Source organism: Ischnura elegans, chromosome X, assembly GCF_921293095.1.
Source record: "Ischnura elegans chromosome X, ioIscEleg1.1, whole genome shotgun sequence".
NCBI lineage: Eukaryota > Metazoa > Arthropoda > Insecta > Odonata > Coenagrionidae > Ischnura > Ischnura elegans.
Window position 1 is genome coordinate 112,087,947 of NC_060259.1, and position 17,646 is coordinate 112,105,592.

At 43.6% G+C, this 17,646-nt stretch overlaps 1 protein-coding gene across 1 annotated transcript in view; it reads left to right on the forward strand.

The window, feature by feature from the left end:
• The first annotated feature begins 2,686 nt into the window (after positions 1–2,686).
• Positions 2,687–17,646, forward strand: part of LOC124170485 (sodium- and chloride-dependent GABA transporter 1) — an 82,559-nt gene continuing 67,599 nt past the window's right edge. The window contains exon 1 of the mRNA XM_046549225.1: positions 2,687–2,927. The gene's annotated coding sequence lies outside the window, so the exon portion shown is untranslated. The remainder of the gene's footprint in view (positions 2,928–17,646) is intronic.

A 17,646-nucleotide genomic window follows, 5' to 3' on the forward strand; every position in this document is an offset into this window, starting at 1 on the left:
GCTCGCTCAGATTCCAGTCTTAAAGAGCTTCCGGTCGCCTTCCAGGCAAGGTATTTTTAAGTTGAAAGTATCATTGACAGCTTCGAGGTGGAAAATAAGTTCACCATAAGACTCTCTACCGGACTGCCAAAAGAATACACATTTCACATGAGTATACGCTTTCGAAAATATTACACGCAAGTCTCACTTTGTTATGAACTATAAAACATATCAGATGCACATCAACAACCTTTCCATTTCTCAGCATCGACTTTCGGTGCCGACGAAGTCTACAGTTTAACTAAAATACCCTGGTATCATGATGGAATCAGTAACAGGAAGCTTGCTACAATTAACCTAAGAGTAACCATATTCCTTCATCTTAACGCAATCTATCGCTTTCAATGGAGGAGAAATAGATCAAATAATAGCCCTGAAGTCACAATGAACAACTCCGATACGTCTGCACCTCAAGAAATGAATCATAACTACGCCGTCGCTTGTATTCGAGTATGCAACCTCTACTATGGCCGTGCCTCCTCGTACTGAATAATGACGTCACTTTTCTTCCAGCCAATCATCGGGGGTTTTCGATTCTCACTTGTATTTGAAAATTCTCGTGAACTTTGATGTATTAAATATCGCAAACCATGTCATAAAATAGTAAAAAAAACTTTCACCGTGGTATACAAACATATATTTTTATATAATTTTGGGGCTCTTGATTATATCTGAAATATATGCAAGTTCCCTATTGAGGACACCGTCGTACTATTAAATGATGATATAGCTGTTTTTTGTAAAGATATTTTTAGTTGATGTGCTATCGTTAATGTTATTAATTATTGATGAGTTATTTATCGTGAGTATCTAATTTGAGCCACAGTTTTAGCACCAAAAGAAAATATGGAAAGTGGATCTTAGAGGAACTACATTTAGCCGTAGCAGCATATTTACTGCATCTCCAATTCCAAAAATAAAAGCATGAATAGTTTATACTAGAACTCCAAGACCTGGACAGGGAGCCTGTGGGTTGAGGAGTAGTCCATATAAGGAAAAACTCAGAATATCGAAGGAAGAGAAGACCAAACATCCAAAATTACCTTAAAAAGGAATTGTATTGGTGACACTGCAGTGAAATCAACAAAGAAACCAAGGGATGGAGCTGCGATAGAATGGTATCGCGAACTTTGCGTGGAAAATAAAATGAAAGATATGATAAGGTGTATGTAATGCAATATATGGATTCATGCTAAAAGTGTGGATGTGTGAAAAAGAGTGAAAAAGTTTTTCTATAATGTCTATAAAACTCATGTATTGACTAGGAAGTTACAGTACAATGCTTATATTAATAACATTGAAATAAACTGCGATGGATTTATTCAGTTTTGGGCAAATAATTGGTAAGAGTAAAAGTGTAGTCCAATTTAGGAAACCACCATTACAAATTAGGAGACCAGTTTCCTACATTGTACCACTTACAGATATTTATAAATTCAGAAATATTTTGCTTTTAACGGTGTGACTTGAAAAATTTTACTATCAAATTCTATGTATTACATCACACTGAACAAGATGAAATAACACCAATCACCGTGTACCTTATTATTTTAGGTACATGACATAAAATGTAAAAAGTGGTACAATACAGGCAACTCTCCCCTGTGTCTTCAATGATCAGAGTATTCAATTTCAGACATGGCCCACTACATCCGACAGAAACACAAAAATAAGTGAGAAGTAAAAAAATGACTCTTCCGAAAATTCTCCTTACTTTCCCAGGCTTACTAAAATCATTTTTAAACGTTCTCTACATCATCCCCTCTCTCAATGCATACCTGTCCTTGCAATCTAGTGTCACTCGGAGTGTGAGCAGCACCATAATGAGCGCAACATGTGCATCGTTAGAATGTGACGTGGGTGACCACCCCAACCAGTATCATAAAGCTGTTGAAACGCTCTGGCCTAGTAAATGCAATTTTAATTTATTACTTATCATACAAGCAAACTTTGAGTCATATATCATTCGTTTTGTTTCTATTTATTTAAATAATAATTTTTCCAGTATATTGCAAGTTTTGCCATTGTCCATAGTTCTTGACGAACCCACTATACCAACTTTAATTGGGATGCGCTAAACTATCACAAAGAGACTGCCTACTTCCTATATTGCTGAGAAGTGCTCAAGCAGTAAAAAAGCAGATCCCTTCAGGAGACAAGTCTACTTGCTCTCAAAAGTCAGATATGACGTCAAAAGTGAAGGTTGCATGCCATTTTTTCCTCAATAAGGACTAGAATTAGTGGCGAGAAGGAGTGAGGGGGTGAGAGGGTGACGGGGGCGGGGTGAGAAGGACGATCGCTTCCTCAGTGGGCACCTTGAACACCGAGACCACTCTGGCAAGACTCGGAGCGGATTTCCCTTGTAGGGGAGTGGCGGAGAGTGCCCCACGCCGAAAAATCATAAGGCGGGATGGAGTCATTGGGGGCGGGGTGGGGTGGCGCAGGGGGGCTGTGGGAAGGGATCCACGAGGTAGAATCCGTCGCTGGCAGCCGGAACACGGAGATCTGCGAGGCAAGAGATTTATGGGTTTCCTCCATTCGGAGCCGTTTCATAACCGCCCGCTGCCGCCCACTGGCAGCCAAAGGCCCCACCGCGCCCCTCCCTCCGCCCGCGCCTCCCCTCCATCCATACTCCGCGCCTCCGCCAAGTCTCACTCTGCGCCTGGACCGCGAGCTGCCACTTGGGTGCAGAGACAAAAGTTGGCGCCGCACCCGTTGACACGCACAGTCGGCCGCGCTCCGAGCTAGCAGTCGGTCCCTCCACGCCATGTTCTGACACTTCTAGTGGGCGCAGCTTCTCGTTCACCGCAGCAAGTGAAGAGCGCAGAGCGAGGCGAGAGAGAGAGACGACCAGCGCGACAGCTGCGGACCAGGATCACACGCATCAGGTGAGAGTGAGATGAGTGAGAGAGACAGTGAGTCTTCGAGGAAGATCGCGCCGACCGAGTCGCGCGTTTCATTCGATCGTTCGCCTTTTGGCGGGAAAAGCAGGACGGCGCGGCGGGAAAATTTGAACATAATTCGTGGTGCTCCCAGAGAACGGATAGATGCTTCGCCGAAAGGATTCAAACCAACTTCGAGTCACTGCTGTCTCTAGAATTTTTGCTACATGTGCTTCTGCATCGGAAGTCTGATCGATAACTAACAGGCTATCTTCTGGATAGATATGAGCTCCAAAGGCAACCGGGAATAAGCTGGATGATCGCTCATTCAGAGTGCTAGCCAAAGATGCTAGACACCGACATGCGAGGGTATATTAGGTTACATATGATAGGAAATCCGCGGACTGGCTAGCGGTGGTCTCTTTTAGGGTCAACCGCAAGTGCAGGCCAAGTGCGAAACTTTTCATAGAGGATAAATCGCTCATCTTGACCTGGGATGGAACAAGGATCCTCCGTTTACGCACCGAGTGCTTTGACCGATGCTGATAACCGTGTGCTTCAAATATAGGAAATCCACAAATGAAGAGGATGCTAAATTGATTAAAACACGGCAAAATATCGGGGAATCCTTATTCGAGCACGGGTCAAAGGGAATGATTTTGCCTCAGTGAAATATTTTGTACAAAAACGTTTTCACAACACAACGATTCCTTCCAATTGATTTGCTTGGCCTTCAGCACATATCGGTGCATTATATGAAATAAGGGTGACATATGCATTTGTTTTGAATTTTTAGACACGATAAGAGAGCGATCATATTCTTCTCTGTGCATGCCGCTTAACTCGTCGCAGGAATGTTACATGGTTGCAAATAGCCTCATCATCACGTGGAACGAGGCTATTAGCGTGGATGAATTACATATCAGTGCAGGCCGCGGCCCCCTCGTGTGGCCGCGAGGGGATCGCGCTCAACAGTTGTCCTCGCAAGCACTTCGGAATTTCCACGCTCGAAGGCAACAGGGCTGAACAATTGGGTCTGGCCGATGCGAATGTGCTTAATGCGGGGGGAGGAAGGGGAGATGCGGCGAGGGAAGTATCGGGGTCGCAGGGCGTAAAACGAATGATTGGTTGAATGAAAGGAAGGGCTCATGGGATGACATCCACGCCACCCCTCCCCCCCCCCATTCCAACACATCCCACCCACACTGGCGCACTGAACGTATCCCCGAGCCACGCACCACCTCCACTCACCACAATTATCGAACTTATCCCAGTCGCGATACCAGTAGCACACGCACCAATTCAAGCGCATCGTTTGTTTTCCCGGAGCACCGTAAGAAAACCTTGGGCCATCTTTTAATCGAAACTTAGGATAATACTTGGTGTAACTACTGCATGAAGTGACCTCAGAGAATTAAAAATAAAGGATATCGCAGAAATACATGTTGCGCAGTATTCACTAGCTTGGTCAAATTCGCATTAAAAACGACGCAGATTCTGGGATATGAAACCGCATTGGGTTCATCGTCGCCCTACGGCCGCCCTTCACTCTAAACGTGTCGACGCGAAGGGTTGACACATTTCCGCGACGCCGACTGCTGATAACGACGGTGACAAGGAACGACCCAAGTTGCCCGTCCTCTTAACCAAGGGGCGGGGGCGGAGAGGCAAATTGGAGGCGCGCCGAGGAGCGACCCTCCCCGCGAAATAATTTCCAGCGAATCATCTTCCGTCTTCCAGTGAGCCAATGTTTCGCGTGAAACTAGTGCAAAAGCCAGAGCGCACATTTCTCGCGGAACGGAGGACGTGGACCTCGCTCGAGAAACGCTCGAGTTAATGTCCCTCGCTTCCTCTCCCCACCAACATGCCGCAAACTTGGCAATAGGCATTGGAGGATTCCAAAATAAAGAGGAATTAATATTTACATTTGATTCAATGTATCCCGAAAAGTCGTAAGCGATCGAGAGAACTCCCTTACTCTAAAAAGACGACAATTCCGAAAATTCATGCCTAGATCGTCATACGAGAAATTTCGAGCGTTTATTGCTAACCCAGCAAGGGAAAGCACATTCGACGTAGACTCCCCAAAAAAATCAAAAAAATCGTAGCGATTTACCTGTATTTGGTTAAAAATATACCTTTTCAATGTACTTTATGCCAGTGTTATCACTGCTGTAACAACACTTTTTGTAATGACCGTAACATTAATCGCTATTCATACGCACATCAGCCAGGATAGGGCTTATAAAAATAAATGACAAAGATATTATATCACTGTTCGCGATGATTCAATAATAGGTGCAGCCGAAATATGAATGATAAAATTCCCCACGGGAAGGAGCAAAGTGTGACCGAGACACATCTCGCATCGAGCGATGCTTTCCTTATTTCGGAATAGCTGCCATTTGACGCCATTTATGGAAAGAATTGAACGAGGTGATTTCAATAGCCACACGAGAGGAGTTCCCTCAGAAAAACGACAACATTGCCGCATCCATTGCAGTCCGCGCCCTGGCCTCCGCGCTCCGCCCGAAGGAATGCACCGAGACGAGAAAGAGCGGCATTGTTTTGTTTGGAGAGGAGCGGAGTGGCGAGCGGCAATGCCACTGAGGCTTCTAAACACACGCACCATGTTCTAAACAGCCCCCACCCACCTGCGCCCGCTATTTCCGGATGGCCGCGCCCACTCCGCACGTGTGACTTCTCCAACGTCTTCCAGGTTGATGGTGTCGATGCACTCAGCGCCCGCACCGCGAATCGCTCCCTCGCATATAAGAATAGGATGCTATGTGCTAGGGCAGCGGAATCCTTGTCATTCTATGCCGCTCACACCATAATTTCATTTCTTCTCACCCACGTCTGTTCTAGTAGACGGTGGCAGTTAATTCGATGACAGTTTCTTCTTTTTCTATGAAAAAAGAAGAAATCGAAGCGAAATTCCGTTGTGGGTTTACCGACGCGTTTAAAATTGACACAAATCCGTAATGCATTGAAATATTATTAAAATAAATGTGAACCTTCACTGCCTCGGTCCCTATAGCACATCTCTTCTGAGAGTGCAACTCTATATTCACGCCGAGGAGTCATCTCCCGAATTGTGCGCTCCGCCATGGCCGCCGACTTGCTCTGGATAACAGAGTTGGAAGTGGCGCCGGCACTCTCTTGCTCTGGTCTCCATTGCTCTCCGATTCACACCAAGGCATAAGTACTTTGCCTTCTCATCACGAATTAGAATATCTCCCTCCCCCTAGTCGCTGCTACAGTCCAAGGCTGTTTCTTAGTTTAGACCTCAAGTTTTGCGAGAATCCTCGTTATCTTCCCAGATGTTGCTACAGCTTCTGGAAATCTATTGAGGATTCTTGTCCAGCAAAAAACTCCGAAAATCTATCTGCCACCATATTAACAACAGAACTAGATGGTGCGAGCAAAGCATTCGAGCAGATAATCCATAATTACCACTATATTCATCGAGCAATTGTGATCATACTTCAACCCGGTATCACGAACAATGATTCAATGCCAGCAAAACTAGTAATTTTATCCTGAGTGAGGCGTGAAATTTGATGGAAATAGTAGCCAATCAGGTCCAACCCTAGTGAAGAGTTTTATTGATTCCGTACCACAAACAGAGTCGACCCCATAAATCCGAATACATTGTGAAAGTCTTCAGACGAATATTGAGCCGATATGTACCACCGTAGACGCTTTAACCCGGCGAGGTATCAGCGAACAATTCGACGGAACCATATGTCAGAGAAACCTAGGATCATTCTTTATCCCGGGATTGCACCAAAATATCACGCGTCGCCCGCGCGGCGCGTGGAATACAGCGCGGCCCGACGACGATGTCAGAATGGTCATCGACGAATGATCACGGGAAAGAAAAGTAATCAAGTTGAATAAAATAAAGCAGGACTCAAGTAGCACCTGATAATCATTGGCTTACAGGATGCAATTGCAGCGTGCCCCTTGACGGCGTTTTGTTACTTCAGTACGAGTTGTTTCACACCTTGCGGCATCCTCTAGCAAAAGGTGCAGGTAAAGCGCGTCGCACTAAAACGGAAAATGCTGAATAGCAAATCGAAGCAAATAGGGACTTCTATTACGTGCGGGCCGTTAATTGGCTCTCCGAAGGCAGGCCGAAAAGGCGAAATCGGGACTAACAATACCAACGACCCTATATCTAAACTAACTTTGTCCCCAAAAATGCGGAACTTTCCATGAAAAAATTCAGTGGTTCTACTCACACCGTCAGTGACGTAACTATGGGGAGTATGAGGGGATAAATCCCCCCCCCCCCAAAAGCCTAAGAAAATTTTATAGTGTACATACTAATGTTTTCCCTGCTGTGATGATTTACGGCAGACTTACTAGTGAAACGCAAACTTTAAGTGCCAAAATGATTTAAAATGTATCTCCTGTCATGTCAGTTTTCAAAACATTCCTGTTGCCTGGGGAGGTGGGGGTAGGGTGGCCCCCTAGACCCCTCCATCCCCCCCAACCATATTCCTTGTTACGCCACTGGACACCGTAGAACCTCTTGTTCGGGAATCCAATGGAACTCTTGTCACATTTTCCATCTCGATATCGCCCGATCACATGATGCCAAGATTGTTACGGGAGAATAGTCGGGACATCCTCAGTGCTAAGAATGTCGGTAAGTTATTCCAAAGATACGTCTAAGCACAAACATACATTAACCGCATTAGAAACCAAAGACAAATTCACAAGAAACATCTTGTGGGAAAGCCTAGCATTAGCAAAGGCTGTATCCAGTAGTGGATCCAGGATTGAGACAAGGGGGGCTAAGTATGGGGTAAACTCCCAGCAGTAGTGGGGGTCCGAACAAAAATTGCCATTCTATCTAGTGTAAATTGGATATCCAAGTGGGGGCTATAGCCCTCTTAGCCCCTCCATAGATCCGCCACTGGCTGTATCCGTTTATCTCAATAAAAGAAAAAGTAACAGCCATGAAATATCCTGAGAGACCAAAGGAAAAATAATCGGAATCAGCTTAAATTATATTGCCATTTGCTACAACAACTCCCTATTTAAAGAACTATTTCAGTGGCTGTTCAAAATTATATAAGCTTCGGGTATGGAAGAGCATGCTAGTATCAATTCATGAACAGAGATTGCTAATGACATTAGTTGTCGACGCACCCGTAACTCCCAAACAGAGATTCATAAGTAAACGCCGAAATGTCACCACTTAGACGAGTAATATCCAAGAATATGCTTTATATCAGACATATACATATTTATAGGTGAGCAGATCACATTAAAGCTCCTTGCCTCGGACAACTGACTCTCGAAAACAATCGCGGAATATAATCGTCATCAATTGTCTCACACAATTAAACATTGGATGTTTGGCTCAAATCGCCGGCCTCGGTGGCGGCGGGGTAACGTCCTCGCCTGCCAAACAAGGGGTCGCGGGTTCGAGTCCCGCCTGGGTAGGTTTCCCCTGCCCAGGGCATGGTTGTTCGTGTGCGTTTAACTATTAAATTTGTTGAATACCCCGATGTAAAATGGCCAACATGAGCTGTATTCGGTGGTTTGGGAATAAAATAAAATAAAATTATTCCTAGCCCAATTAAATGAAATTGACTTATCCTGGACAAGGAGTTCGATGAATTCGCACAAACGTCTCAAATATAAACCATTGCGTGACGGAAAAAACATTCTACATTGATCAACTCAGAAGAAATGGAGTCGTACCTTTCGGGTAAATTACCCAACAGAGTTTCCCCAATCATAAATAATGAAATGAATCAAAAAATAGAAAATAATTGTTTGTTTTCACACGATAATAGAATATAAAGAAATGAATGCAAAAATGTCAATGATTAAACTCTCTGTATTTATGATTTCCTAAACGAACATGATCCCAATTACGGATCGGTTTTGTGAAGTAGCCAGTGTGTTTACTTCCCACCCAGTGGGTCCAGATTCAAATGGAGACTTCGAAGAAAGGCCGATGTCTGCTTGAGTGCTAAGTGGAGCTTTAGCACAGCGATCCGTCCGTCGGATAGCACGGAGTCACCTCTTGTCAAGAGTGGGCTAACACCGACGCCGGGTTACTCTCCACGCCACCCTCCCCTTCCATCACGGCGCAACTGACCTCAGCTATCGGTTGCCTCCTCTAAATACTATACCATACAATTTCCCAATCATACTGTGATCACGTACTTGAGCTAGATCTCACAAATTAACAACTTAGGATTTCGCTTTATATTTCACCACATTAGGATTAAACATTGCTAAAATATCAATTTTACAAAATTTGTTGCAATGTGGGTTGCAGATACAAATTTTACTTCAAAAACATCAGCCAACAACGGAAATATCTGAAGGCCACATTGGTTTCTAAGCCCTCAAGAAATATTACTTCGTACAATTCCAATTTTGTTTTGGGAAAACTTCCAAGAAAGAGGCAAATAATTATATAGACTAAAGAAAATGCCGAGCGATAGTCGAAGATAACTCATTCTTACACTCATTCATTTATTATTTACAGTTAACTTGACGCAAAAGTCTCTTTATCAATTAGCTTTAACACGCCCAACACGTTTCTCTGGATCACATTGTAGAGGGAGAAGAGCTTTCTTCAACTTCATCTTGCATCTTAAATTATTTAATAAGTTTAAATTAACAGAAAGGTCGTTAATAATATCAAAATATGATGCACCTCTAAAAAATAAGGGCGAACATATGAGTCCTTAACAACGATTACGTTCAATATGTTCAATAAAACGTTCAGATGTCCCAAACACACTATCAATTAGACATTTTATATAGAATTTAATATATTTTAGAAAGAGGAAAGCAATTTCAGCTATAGCAGCTTAGTATATTAATTAATCATCACCAATAATGCGACATCCTCTTAATGCTCTAAGATGTTTTCACCCCTCAATTTAGCACCAGGTGACGACGCTATTATGCTAACATGAGGTGAAGAACATTAGTCTTGCCTTACAGAGAGCCGATTTTTAAATTTAATAATTTTCGGCTAAATTGTTTATAAATATCATATGACGTAATTTTCGGTTTTTTAAATCAACTGATAAATTTTTATTGCAATGCAAATTAAAATGCAATTCTCCAATAGCAAGGTGATACGCCTCTCTGAAACTGCAAAAGTAAATATTGGTACGACATGTTTCTTGAAACATGTCGTACCAAGAAAATAAATCCTTGCCGCGTGGGTGAAAACGAAGTCGTTTTGTCATTTGTGAACTTAACCCTTTTCCAGAAACTTCAAAGGTACCATTGAAGGAGTTCTTGTGATATGCTGTGTTAGTGGAGGGGCCCAAAAGCCATTCAGCAACGCGCGGAAAAATATGCTAGTTTCTTAAGTATTTGGAAACTGTTTGACATGACTTCCGTCCGAATTCGAGGCAAAATTGAATTCAATTGCATTCCGTATGTTTATTAAGTATCGATACGCCTGAGATTCCTTATCAGGTACTCAACTGATCAATCTGAAAGTTCCACTAAATATGGAGGTTACATGCCCGGCCAATCTGGAATGCCTTAGATGTGCGGAATATAACATTGAAACGACATCAGTGATACGAACTTCGATGATTTACCTAGTAATAATTCAATGCGCTCATTTATCACCATTATCGATGCATTACATACTCGATAGCCAAATGGCTTCCAGAGAAAACTGTCTGAACCTACCAACGATGCCGTACCGCACAATCGGTACTAGAGCTTCTTGTTAGCTACTTTTGGTGTAAAGCCATTAAATGTTACAACAAACACAGAGAGGGAAGCAGCATGGCCACCCGATCTGAACTATTCGGTTCCGTCAGAAAACTTGGCCAAACACTTTTTCACTGGCTCATATTTGCGAATCACCTTCCTCCACCGCTCGTTAAGATGCAATTCTGGAAGCCACAATCACAGGAGAGACATACATTCGCGGTAGCCATCCGTGGGTGGTTACTTGGATCCTGAATTCTCCGCAAGGTTTTTTGCTTCAAACGATAGGCGAACAATTGCACATCCCATGAAGCATCGAAGCAAGTGCAACCTGTTATCAGCAGAGATTATAGTATCGTTGATGCTAAGGTCCTATCTTTACGAGTTCAGGAGCTTTCTCCAATGGACGAATAACAATGGCATTGCTGGATGTGATACAGGATACAGCGTAAGTCGCGAGGCGTCGCTAACGTGTCTCAACGGGTAAGAAGAGCAGAGGGGGAGAGGGGACGACTATTGGTTCTGATATGGGGGAAGGGGGGCTTTTTGAACAGGACGCGGCTCGTTAGAAGGGAAAAGCCCTCGCCGCGCCACGCCTCTGCGGCCGACACTCCCGCATCCAGCGCACGGCACCCTCGCGGGCGCCGCAAATGCCTCCGAAACAACCGAATATTCATGCTCCCGCCACATCCTCGGGCGGGCCAAGCGCATTCATTTGTCCTCATTGGGAGCGGCCGTGTCATTTGCCATCTCCATCCCGACCGCCAAATGCAACGCCAACAAAGAACCTTCCATCTCGCTCCAGAATCTCGGTTCCAATACCAATCATTTTCTTCCAGAGAAGTAACGATCAATTGTCGAGAGCACTAAACTTCCAAAACTCGCCGACGGTGCCGCTCGCGAAATGTTTCTCTTGGCATTGTTTCCATCGATGTAACGAAAAAAACGCAAAATTCTCGTGTTATGAAATAATGAAAGCATAAATCTCCACTCGCTGAAATTTGATCTACTACATTTGAACTCACTCCAATCCATAAATTACATACGCATGCACGTATAGTGTAATTGAATCATTTCAATGATGATGAACTCTTCTCGGGAAATAAGCCGGGTCAGGATGGACGTTTCGATAGTGCCAGTTTGCCCTGAGGACGATGGCAGAGAAGGATATCGAAACGTTGGCAGCAATGTCCATCCTAACCTGGCTGATTTTCCGAGAAGAGTTCGCCCCTTAAAAAACTTAAAACAGCCGAGAACGTAATCTTAAAAAGAACCATCGGAGCCGCGTGGTTCATGAGCAACACACAAATAAGGCCCGATCCTTCGAGAACTAAAGGCCAGCATACACAAATTCGCTAAATCCTTTGCAAAAACCGAATATAACCTGCTGACATGTCTTTGGGACTACGACACTGCACCTTACCTGAAAAATAAAACTCCTAAATCTGCCTTTAACCCGTCCCACATCCCTTTCCCTCAATTTTCACTCCTGGAATCGCGCCATGACTCACTAATATTCTTCCCATAGAAATAATAAGTTGCTGCAACACCCGCGAGACAGCTGGCAAGCTGGTTATTGGGACTCCACAAGATTAAATAAATTCGTTGCGTATACTATATTCATGCGAGCGTGCGTTACAGATAAGAAACAAATAGAATGAGCAATGTATCTGTTTATGTTCCACATAATTAGCAAATTCTCAGCAGCTCAGATGCTCACGCACGCACTCGTCTTGACTCGTTTTCAAGTGCACTAGCCAGCAATCAAAGCCATTGCGCTCCAAGCCATGGTTTCTCACGAGCCGACTCGGGACATAGTTGACCAGTGGCAGAGAGAGCGCTTCGGAAGGAGGATTAGCACAGACGGAGAGAAACAACGACGGAGAAAGAAATAAGACTGAGGATTATCCGAAAGCTGCCTTGGCAACTTCATCATTTTTGTTTGCCGCTCTTATGACAGAAGGAAAGCAAAGAAAATTTTTCAAAAATAAGTTTTCATTAAACAGACCTAGATTTCGACTGGTAGCCATAGAGATGACGTAATCACATACTACTTGATCAGAGCCAAAACCTCAGTTGAAGTAATAAAAAATGCATTGGAGGTATACCAGCAAGTTGTATTTTTCACCAACGATAAATACTTCAGTAATTACTGCTCGAAGCTTTAGACTTAATTTCTTTATTTACGCAAATATGGGAGGGCTAAGCGAGCGTAATAGAGCAAGAACGAGTAAAATTATTTTTAAGATGGAAAGGAAATGCTCGGATAACATGTGTTCTTTTAAAAAATAGGACGAAAGAAAAGGAATCCTATCTCACCAACAAACGATACATGTAAAATCACACAGTAGCGGAGACGATAATTTTTCAAATGCCGTGCATCATAACTCATAGCAGCCTGACTGGTTCGAGAAAATATAACAACAATTATTAAATAAATGAATTAATTTTTCAAATTTTTTGTTCAATTTGGAATGAAAAAATATTAAAATAATTAACTTGTCTTGTGGATTAGGAAAATATGTTTTTAATATGCTTCCCCAATCCTAGCGGAAAGAGAATTGCATTGAATATAATAAATTAAACGTTGCATTAGCTTTTCATAGAATTCGATATTTAACCCATAATTTCTATACTGCACACCATCCCTTCAGCGTTTATCTTGACATCGAGTGCTTTCAGCAAGCAACCACAAAATGAATTAATGATGATTCTTACATGATGAATACAATAATGATTCACTAGCATGAATTATCCTTCCAATATAGACATTAATTATGATTAGATCGAGATTTGATTCTTACGAAAATACAAGTAAATAATGAGCAACCAGCTGGGCTGAAAGCTTTTCCTTTCCAAGCTATTTAAAACAAACCAATAACATTTGTGTAAGTGATAAAACTCATTTTATAATAATTATTTGGTATTAAAATGTGTAAATGACGTCCTCAAAGAAGCGCTCCACGTTGAGATTCAATGACGCACCAGCTACTCAGATTCGTCCGAGAAGTCACAGCATGTAGTATCAATGGCACGCACTGATTATCCACGAGAAAGCCTCGAGTAGGTCTCGACTCCTGCAAACGTGGCACAGTTTGGAAAATGTCTCAAGTGGTCCAGACTGATGCCTCGGGAGCAGCTGAAAGGTTTGACTCAAGGCACGCGGCCGCGACCGCTACGACCGGAAGGCCAAGAGGAGCACGGGAGGACAGGTGTAATCCCATTCTGACGTGCCAAGGAATGCCAAAATACCTCCACACTTTTTCCGAGGGCACCCACGCAACAAGTTAGGGCTCAGAAAATAGATCGCCACGAAATCGCACGCGCCCCTCCTGCGCCAACCCCTTTCCACAGTTATCTCCACATCTTCTGGGTTCCACTACGTCTTCACTTGCAAAGCAACCACACTTTCGCTCATCTGCAACCAAAGTCATCACGTCCACTCATCTCAATGCTTTTGATCGCCTTCTACAGTACATTTTGGCCCCCATTCGCAAGCAGAGTATATCGTTGTCTCAAATCTTGCTCAGAAGACTCGTCAAGGAGTTATGAAGAGAGTATTTATCCTCACGGTTCCTTGCTCGGCAATCGGCGAACACAACCCAGAGGAGATGGAGATATCAATAAAACGCCGCGAAAACTAAATATTCAAATTTTAATGCGTTTTTGGCCATGAGTCGTGCCATTTCACGACCGCTGCCCGTAGGGAATCCAAGCACCCAAGAAGCGAATCGCTCAGGCGAAGGCAAGGCGCGGTGAGGATCTTCCCCCAATTTTCTTGGGGGTCTCAGGAACCCCTCGAGTATCGCTCAGACCCCGGACGCGTTTAAAGTCATTTAGCGGTGCTTGTCGGTGGGCTGGAGGAGTGGCGGAGGGCATGTGGTTCGGACACCAATTCACTGAGACCGAACGACAGAGTCGGGGGCGGGGGTGGATTCTTCTTTGAATGGCAAGCGATCAAATTGCCCCCGAGCGGCGGAAGTGGCGCTCTTAAGGCTCTTTGGAGGACCCACATCCTCCTCCCCCGCTGCGATTCAGACACTCTGACCCGTAAAGCCATTTGCCTCGTCGTTTGCCTTTGCACACGCTCCCTCGGAGAGCCCAGCCATTTACTCCAAGGGAGAGCCGTGGCGCGAACCTCCTGCGACAGGCTGCCGGGATACGCGCAGGAAATCAAGCGGTAATCCAACAATGCATGGAGTTGACCGAATGCATGGAATTGACTATAGTCGCCGTCAGTATTTCGGCGAAAATAATGGGCCTGCATATGATAGGATTTTTTTTTCATCTTTCGATCGGTCAAAAAATTAAGAGCAATTACTATTTAAAAAAAGGAACAATGCGAGCCAAACATTACAATCTTTAAATTTATTTTTAATTATTATCATTATTAATTTTACCGAAAAAAGTTGACTCATTCATTAAAATGAATTTGTGAGCATCTCATATGGAGCTACGGGGGTTGAATTTTCATAGTTTAACGCTCGCCTGATGAGTCAAGGCTATTTGGAAATGTTTTCTACTAAGCATTATTTATTTAGAAAGAGCCCTGAAATGCGTTTTGATTTGTTTATAGGAATCAATGTGAGGAACGGAAAATTACTGGATAAAACTTTAAATAAGCAATTATTATATGAAACATCAAATCTTAGACACTGGAAGTACGTGACAATTAAGAAAGAATACTAAGGAAATAACCTATTTACATGTCCATGAAAAACGACGACGCACGTATCATTTTCCTATGACTAAATCAAAAAAAGCCTTGATGATGGGGTGGTTGCATGAAATGGCTTGCTAACAGAGAAATTGCCGCTTTTACAGAAGAGAATGTTCCAAGTACCAAGGCCTGACAAGAATTTGACTAAATAACGCTGACGCTCACCACCGATAAAAATGTAAAATCTTCCCTAAGCAATACACAAGTTTATCCCCAATAATTCAGCAATTTCAGACTATTTAAATTCAATATAAGAACATGAAGTATCTTACAGATATATATTATTTAATGCATATAAAAGCAAAGAGCAAATGGTATTCTAGTACTACGAACTAAAGGTCCGCAGGTCCCACTAAATAAGCAGCCACTGATGTACTAGTAAATAATTCATACTGCATGTATTGCATCCAAATATATGTGCAAGAACCTTCTTCAAATTCACTATTTTCGATACACAACCTTCATGACCGCGCGAGTACTGACAAAGTGTTCCCAGATCGAGTAAACTGAATTTCCGACGGAGGAAATCGATGCCGGACGTCGACTGCCAGTGAGCTGAAATCGCGCATCATCATGCACGAGAGGGCAGTGCAGTTTGAGAAATGAGGGCGGCGCGTGGCATGGAATGGCACGCCACGCGCCAACCTTGATGAGAGGCGCGTGATCAATTCACGGCGAGGCGGGTGTGAAGAGGCGCGGCAGCCCACCCGCGCCAACCCTGCACTCAGGACCGTTTAAGGACCCGTAAGAAGCAGGCGCAGACCCTAAAGTCAATTTCAGTCGGAAAAGGTATCGCGGGTGTCTTCATTGACTTGTGATCGGTGATCGACGGGGACGAGAGTAGGAGTTAGCAGCGCGTGCCTTGTCTCTTCCATTGCCACCCACCGAGCAGCAGTTTTCCCACAGCACATGTTTGCCATGTTAGCCGTGATTCCGGTCTCAGTAATACATATGTTTTCCCACCTCAGTTGGGACCCGGATGTTCCTGTCATCCGATATTTTCACTTACGTCACTTCACTTCAACTAATTATTCTAGGAATGTGAGAAAGCTTTTGGCGACTTGAGCAATTGAAAGATGCCCGCCGACCCAGAGGGCACTACTTGGTCCTCCGTCTCAGTACTCTTGCCCAATATTTCTCATTCAATCACTTGACCACCTACATACACAGCGTAAAATTCACTAGAGGAACTACCTGGGAAAGTTTTCAAATAAAGAGAAGAATGTTGGAATCTATGCTCTGAAAGCATATTCAGAACGCGCCACATTAGTTCCGCATTTTCAAAATTGTTAGCACTATTGTCCACCATGAATTTTGATAGAGAAATGGGAAATTTATCCGCCATGAACCATGAATTTCAATTGAAAATTAATGGAACCCTACCACGACCACTCGCCACGTACTCCGGCACAAAGCTTGAACGCACAACAAATTTAAACGCCGATTTGAACTTTTTAGCGTCGTTTCTTCCTTTACCCGTGGCTCAGGTGTGTTAGGCTGGCATCTGTGTGAATCTGAAAACTAAGTTTCTCCAATCCGCCAATTTTACTATTTAAATGAAGTTCTCTGTCACACATTCCGCACGTCAAGCATAAGCCAAACCATAATTTTGAGGCCCCAAAATCACGAAAAAAATGCGTCTTATAATCCGATAAATATGATATATTATCGATCTGTGGTGTGCAGAGTGTATAAGTTCATCGGGTTAACTTGGGTAGTTTGCTGCTGTGGCAACATTAAGTAGCTGGAGTTGGAGTGTTAGCAGAGCAAAAATAATCTAGGGACCTTAGGAACTGCTCCCGCTCGCCTTGCCCCTCAGCAATAATGACAATGTCTCCTCTCCTCCGTCTCCATCACTGCTACTGCCCCAACGCCAACGAGACGCGCGTGTCTCACGATTTCTCTTCCCAGATTTGTCGATATTACTCAGAGGAAGGAGTGACCAATTCGCATCCCTTCCTCCAATTCTTCAAAGCGATTCAGCCGCTCGAGACAATTATCCTTGCTGACCAATGGGTAAATCCCGGTCCCTATACCGTATCGTAGTATCTTCTTTCCGAAAAATTTTTCCACTCTTTAACAGTATTTCTGTTGATATGTAGAGTGATTAATTATTATCGCTGTGAGCATTGCATCAAATGAAAAGTAAAGGTTCATTTTCCATCATACAAAGCCACGTGCCTTGGTGTAGAAAATTATTCATTCTCAGTTATCAGGGGATCGGGCTGTTCTCCGCGTCTTCGGCGAGACGTCTATGGCTCTTATTTTCGGTGATTTACAAGAAAACCC